Source organism: Hypomesus nipponensis, chromosome 24, assembly GCF_054491055.1.
Source record: "Hypomesus nipponensis isolate SF chromosome 24, ASM5449105v1, whole genome shotgun sequence".
Taxonomy (NCBI): domain Eukaryota; kingdom Metazoa; phylum Chordata; class Actinopteri; order Osmeriformes; family Osmeridae; genus Hypomesus; species Hypomesus nipponensis.
This window is the reverse complement of record NC_140384.1, coordinates 1,130,001-1,135,000: the sequence shown is the minus strand read 5'-3', so window position 1 is coordinate 1,135,000 and position 5,000 is coordinate 1,130,001. Positions and strand designations below refer to the sequence as shown.

The 5,000-nt window shown below is 47.1% G+C and overlaps 14 non-coding genes and 3 pseudogenes across 14 annotated transcripts; all 17 read right to left on the bottom strand.

Annotated features, from left to right (window-relative positions):
- Positions 1-42: 42 nt before the first annotated feature.
- LOC146230878 (5S ribosomal RNA) lies at positions 43-161 on the bottom strand. The gene has a single exon (XR_014743828.1). It is a non-coding gene; the product is annotated as a 5S ribosomal RNA (ribosomal RNA).
- A 170-nt stretch (positions 162-331) lies between these two features.
- Positions 332-450, bottom strand: LOC146230877 (5S ribosomal RNA). The gene has a single exon (XR_014745022.1). It is a non-coding gene; the product is annotated as a 5S ribosomal RNA (ribosomal RNA).
- A 184-nt stretch (positions 451-634) lies between these two features.
- On the bottom strand, positions 635-753 carry LOC146230876 (5S ribosomal RNA). The gene has a single exon (XR_014746328.1). It is a non-coding gene; the product is annotated as a 5S ribosomal RNA (ribosomal RNA).
- A 174-nt stretch (positions 754-927) lies between these two features.
- On the bottom strand, positions 928-1,046 carry LOC146230875 (5S ribosomal RNA). The gene has a single exon (XR_014745020.1). It is a non-coding gene; the product is annotated as a 5S ribosomal RNA (ribosomal RNA).
- A 174-nt stretch (positions 1,047-1,220) lies between these two features.
- LOC146230874 (5S ribosomal RNA) lies at positions 1,221-1,339 on the bottom strand. The gene has a single exon (XR_014745801.1). It is a non-coding gene; the product is annotated as a 5S ribosomal RNA (ribosomal RNA).
- A 182-nt stretch (positions 1,340-1,521) lies between these two features.
- LOC146230873 (5S ribosomal RNA) lies at positions 1,522-1,640 on the bottom strand. Its single transcript, XR_014743827.1, has one exon. It is a non-coding gene; the product is annotated as a 5S ribosomal RNA (ribosomal RNA).
- A 170-nt stretch (positions 1,641-1,810) lies between these two features.
- On the bottom strand, positions 1,811-1,929 carry LOC146230872 (5S ribosomal RNA; annotated as a pseudogene).
- A 178-nt stretch (positions 1,930-2,107) lies between these two features.
- LOC146230871 (5S ribosomal RNA) lies at positions 2,108-2,226 on the bottom strand. Its single transcript, XR_014745949.1, has one exon. It is a non-coding gene; the product is annotated as a 5S ribosomal RNA (ribosomal RNA).
- Positions 2,227-2,402: 176 nt separating this feature from the next.
- LOC146230870 (5S ribosomal RNA) lies at positions 2,403-2,521 on the bottom strand. Its single transcript, XR_014743826.1, has one exon. It is a non-coding gene; the product is annotated as a 5S ribosomal RNA (ribosomal RNA).
- A 172-nt stretch (positions 2,522-2,693) lies between these two features.
- On the bottom strand, positions 2,694-2,812 carry LOC146230869 (5S ribosomal RNA). The gene has a single exon (XR_014743825.1). It is a non-coding gene; the product is annotated as a 5S ribosomal RNA (ribosomal RNA).
- Positions 2,813-2,990: 178 nt separating this feature from the next.
- LOC146230868 (5S ribosomal RNA) lies at positions 2,991-3,109 on the bottom strand. Its single transcript, XR_014745948.1, has one exon. It is a non-coding gene; the product is annotated as a 5S ribosomal RNA (ribosomal RNA).
- A 174-nt stretch (positions 3,110-3,283) lies between these two features.
- On the bottom strand, positions 3,284-3,402 carry LOC146230867 (5S ribosomal RNA). Its single transcript, XR_014743824.1, has one exon. It is a non-coding gene; the product is annotated as a 5S ribosomal RNA (ribosomal RNA).
- Positions 3,403-3,580: 178 nt separating this feature from the next.
- On the bottom strand, positions 3,581-3,699 carry LOC146230866 (5S ribosomal RNA; annotated as a pseudogene).
- Positions 3,700-3,883: 184 nt separating this feature from the next.
- LOC146230865 (5S ribosomal RNA) lies at positions 3,884-4,002 on the bottom strand. Its single transcript, XR_014743823.1, has one exon. It is a non-coding gene; the product is annotated as a 5S ribosomal RNA (ribosomal RNA).
- A 174-nt stretch (positions 4,003-4,176) lies between these two features.
- Positions 4,177-4,295, bottom strand: LOC146230864 (5S ribosomal RNA). Its single transcript, XR_014743822.1, has one exon. It is a non-coding gene; the product is annotated as a 5S ribosomal RNA (ribosomal RNA).
- Positions 4,296-4,469: 174 nt separating this feature from the next.
- LOC146230863 (5S ribosomal RNA) lies at positions 4,470-4,588 on the bottom strand. The gene has a single exon (XR_014743821.1). It is a non-coding gene; the product is annotated as a 5S ribosomal RNA (ribosomal RNA).
- Positions 4,589-4,760: 172 nt separating this feature from the next.
- LOC146230862 (5S ribosomal RNA) lies at positions 4,761-4,879 on the bottom strand (annotated as a pseudogene).
- Between the last annotated feature and the right edge of the window lie 121 nt (positions 4,880-5,000).

The window sequence follows — 5,000 nt, the reverse complement described above, 5'->3', positions numbered from 1 at the left end:
TGCATATTGCAAGATGTCAGTTTCTAAGTGAATGAGCAAAAGAGCATACAGCACCTGGTATTCCCAGGCGGTCTCCCATCCAAGTACTAACCAGGCCCGACCCTGCTTAGCTTCCGAGATCAGACGAGATCGGGCGTTGCCAGGCTGGTATGGCCGTACGAAATAAGTTGACAACCATAGGCTACTTATCCATATACAGATTTAGCAATTGACAATGCAAGGTGGTCTCTCTCTCTCTCTCGTGTCAAAATGAAAACAGCTTCCAGCCCCTTTCATGAAGGACTACTTGTGCATATTGCAAGATGTCAGTTTCTAAGTGAATGAGCAAAAGAGCATACAGCACCTGGTATTCCCAGGCGGTCTCCCATCCAAGTACTAACCAGGCCCGACCCTGCTTAGCTTCCGAGATCAGACGTGATCGGGCGTTGCCAGGCTGGTATGGCCGTACGAAATAAGTTGACAACCATAGGCTACTTATCCATATACAGATTTGGCATTTGACAATGCAAGGTGGTCTCTCTCTCTCTCTCTCTCTCTCTCTCTCGTGTCAAAATGAAAACAGTTTCCAGCCCCTTTCATGAAGGACTACTTGTGCATATTGCAAGATGTCAGTTTCTAAGTGAATGAGCAAAAGAGCATACAGCACCTGGTATTCCCAGGCGGTCTCCCATCCAAGTACTAACCAGGCCCGACCCTGCTTAGCTTCCGAGATCAGCCGAGATCGGGCGTTGCCAGGCTGGTATGGCCGTACGAAATAAGTTGACAACCATAGGCTACTTATCCATATACAGATTTAGCAATTGACAATGCAAGGTAGTCTCTCTCTCTCTCTCTCTCGTGTCAAAATGAAAACAGCTTCCAGCCCCTTTCATGAAGGACTACTTGTGCATATTGCAAGATGTCAGTTTCTAAGTGAATGAGCAAAAGAGCATACAGCACCTGGTATTCCCAGGCGGTCTCCCATCCAAGTACTAACCAGGCCCGACCCTGCTTAGCTTCCGAGATCAGACGTGATCGGGCGTTGCCAGGCTGGTATGGCCGTACGAAATAAGTTGACAACCATAGGCTACTTATCCATATACAGATTTAGCAATTGACAATGCAAGGTGGTCTCTCTCTCTCTCTCTCTCGTGTCAAAATGAAAACAGCTTCCAGCCCCTTTCATGAAGGACTACTTGTGCATATTGCAAGATGTCAGTTTCTAAGTGAATGAGCAAAAGAGCATACAGCACCTGGTATTCCCAGGCGGTCTCCCATCCAAGTACCAACCAGGCCCGACCCTGCTTAGCTTCCGAGATCAGACGAGATCGGGCGTTGCCAGGCTGGTATGGCCGTACGAAATAAGTTGACAACCATAGGCTACTTATCCATATACAGATTTAGCAATTGACAATGCAAGGTAGTCTCTCTCTCTCTCTCTCTCTCTCTCTCGTGTCAAAATGAAAACAGCTTCCAGCCCCTTTCATGAAGGACTACTTGTGCATATTGCAAGATGTCAGTTTCTAAGTGAATGAGCAAAAGAGCATACAGCACCTGGTATTCCCAGGCGGTCTCCCATCCAAGTACTAACCAGGCCCGACCCTGCTTAGCTTCCGAGATCAGACGAGATCGGGCGTTGCCAGGCTGGTATGGCCGTACGAAATAAGTTGACAACCATAGGCTACTTATCCATATACAGATTTAGCAATTGACAATGCAAGGTGGTCTCTCTCTCTCTCTCGTGTCAAAATGAAAACAGCTTCCAGCCCCTTTCATGAAGGACTACTTGTGCATATTGCAAGATTTCAGTTTCTAAGTGAATGAGCAAAAGAGCATACAGCACCTGGTATTCCCAGGCGGTCTCCCATCCAAGTACTAACCAGGCCCGACCCTGCTTAGCTTCCGAGATCAGACGAGATTGGGCGTTGCCAGGCTGGTATGGCCGTACGAAATAAGTTGACAACCATAGGCTACTTATCCATATACAGATTTTGCAATTGACAATGCAAGGTAGTCTCTCTCTCTCTCTCTCTCTCTCGTGTCAAAATGAAAACAGCTTCCAGCCCCTTTCATGAAGGACTACTTGTGCATATTGCAAGATGTCAGTTTCTAAGTGAATGAGCAAAAGAGCATACAGCACCTGGTATTCCCAGGCGGTCTCCCATCCAAGTACTAACCAGGCCCGACCCTGCTTAGCTTCCGAGATCAGACGAGATCGGGCGTTGCCAGGCTGGTATGGCCGTACTAAATAAGTTGACAACCATAGGCTACTTATCCATATACAGATTTAGCAATTGACAATGCAAGGTAGTCTCTCTCTCTCTCTCTCTCTCGTGTCAAAATGAAAACAGCTTCCAGCCCCTTTCATGAAGGACTACTTGTGCATATTGCAAGATGTCAGTTTCTAAGTGAATGAGCAAAAGAGCATACAGCACCTGGTATTCCCAGGCGGTCTCCCATCCAAGTACTAACCAGGCCCGACCCTGCTTAGCTTCCGAGATCAGACGAGATCGGGCGTTGCCAGGCTGGTATGGCCGTACGAAATAAGTTGACAACCATAGGCTACTTATCCATATACAGATTTAGCAATTGACAATGCAAGGTGGTCTCTCTCTCTCTCTCTCGTGTCAAAATGAAAACAGTTTCCAGCCCCTTTCATGAAGGACTACTTGTGCATATTGCAAGATGTCAGTTTCTAAGTGAATGAGCAAAAGAGCATACAGCACCTGGTATTCCCAGGCGGTCTCCCATCCAAGTACTAACCAGGCCCGACCCTGCTTAGCTTCCGAGATCAGACGAGATCGGGCGTTGCCAGGCTGGTATGGCCGTACGAAATAAGTTGACAACCATAGGCTACTTATCCATATACAGATTTAGCAATTGACAATGCAAGGTAGTCTCTCTCTCTCTCTCTCTCTCTCGTGTCAAAATGAAAACAGCTTCCAGCCCCTTTCATGAAGGACTACTTGTGCATATTGCAAGATGTCAGTTTCTAAGTGAATGAGCAAAAGAGCATACAGCACCTGGTATTCCCAGGCGGTCTCCCATCCAAGTACTAACCAGGCCCGACCCTGCTTAGCTTCCGAGATCAGACGAGATCGGGCGTTGCCAGGCTGGTATGGCCGTACTAAATAAGTTGACAACCATAGGCTACTTATCCATATACAGATTTAGCAATTGACAATGCAAGGTAGTCTCTCTCTCTCTCTCTCTCGTGTCAAAATGAAAACAGCTTCCAGCCCCTTTCATGAAGGACTACTTGTGCATATTGCAAGATGTCAGTTTCTAAGTGAATGAGCAAAAGAGCATACAGCACCTGGTATTCCCAGGCGGTCTCCCATCCAAGTACTAACCAGGCCCGACCCTGCTTAGCTTCCGAGATCAGACGAGATCGGGCGTTGCCAGGCTGGTATGGCCGTACGAAATAAGTTGACAACCATAGGCTACTTATCCATATACAGATTTAGCAATTGACAATGCAAGGTAGTCTCTCTCTCTCTCTCTCTCTCTCGTGTCAAAATGAAAACAGCTTCCAGCCCCTTTTATGAAGGACTACTTGTGCATATTGCAAGATGTCAGTTTCTAAGTGAATGAGCAAAAGAGCATACAGCACCTGGTATTCCCAGGCGGTCTCCCATCCAAGTACTAACCAGGCCCGACCCTGCTTAGCTTACGAGATCAGACGTGATCGGGCGTTGCCAGGCTGGTATGGCCGTACGAAATAAGTTGACAACCATAGGCTACTTATCCATATACAGATTTAGCAATTGACAATGCAAGGTGGTCTCTCTCTCTCTCTCTCTCTCTCTCTCTCGTGTCAAAATGAAAACAGCTTCCAGCCCCTTTCATGAAGGACTACTTGTGCATATTGCAAGATGTCAGTTTCTAAGTGAATGAGCAAAAGAGCATACAGCACCTGGTATTCCCAGGCGGTCTCCCATCCAAGTACTAACCAGGCCCGACCCTGCTTAGCTTCCGAGATCAGACGAGATCGGGCGTTGCCAGGCTGGTATGGCCGTACGAAATAAGTTGACAACCATAGGCTACTTATCCATATACAGATTTAGCAATTGACAATGCAAGGTGGTCTCTCTCTCTCTCTCTCTCGTGTCAAAATGAAAACAGCTTCCAGCCCCTTTCATGAAGGACTACTTGTGCATATTGCAAGATGTCAGTTTCTAAGTGAATGAGCAAAAGAGCATACAGCACCTGGTATTCCCAGGCGGTCTCCCATCCAAGTACTAACCAGGCCCGACCCTGCTTAGCTTCCGAGATCAGACGAGATCGGGCGTTGCCAGGCTGGTATGGCCGTACGAAATAAGTTGACAACCATAGGCTTCTTATCCATATACAGATTTAGCAATTGACAATGCAAGGTAGTCTCTCTCTCTCTCTCTCTCGTGTCAAAATGAAAACAGCTTCCAGCCCCTTTCATGAAGGACTACTTATGCATATTGCAAGATTTCAGTTTCTAAGTGAATGAGCAAAAGAGCATACAGCACCTGGTATTCCCAGGCGGTCTCCCATCCAAGTACTAACCAGGCCCGACCCTGCTTAGCTTCCGAGATCAGACGAGATCGGGCGTTGCCAGGCTGGTATGGCCGTACGAAATAAGTTGACAACCATAGGCTACTTATCCATATACAGATTTAGCAATTGACAATGCAAGGTGGTCTCTCTCTCTCTCTCTCGTGTCAAAATGAAAACAGCTTCCAGCCCCTTTCATGAAGGACTACTTGTGCATATTGCAAGATTTCAGTTTCTAAGTGAATGAGCAAAAGAGCATACAGCACCTGGTATTCCCAGGCGGTCTCCCATCCAAGTACTAACCAGGCCCGACCCTGCTTAGCTTCCGAGATCAGACGAGATTGGGCGTTGCCAGGCTGGTATGGCCGTACGAAATAAGTTGACAACCATAGGCTACTTATCCATATACAGATTTAGCAATTGACAATGCAAGGTAGTCTCTCTCTCTCTCTCTCTCTCTCTCTCTCGTGTCAAAATGAAAACAGCTTCCAGCC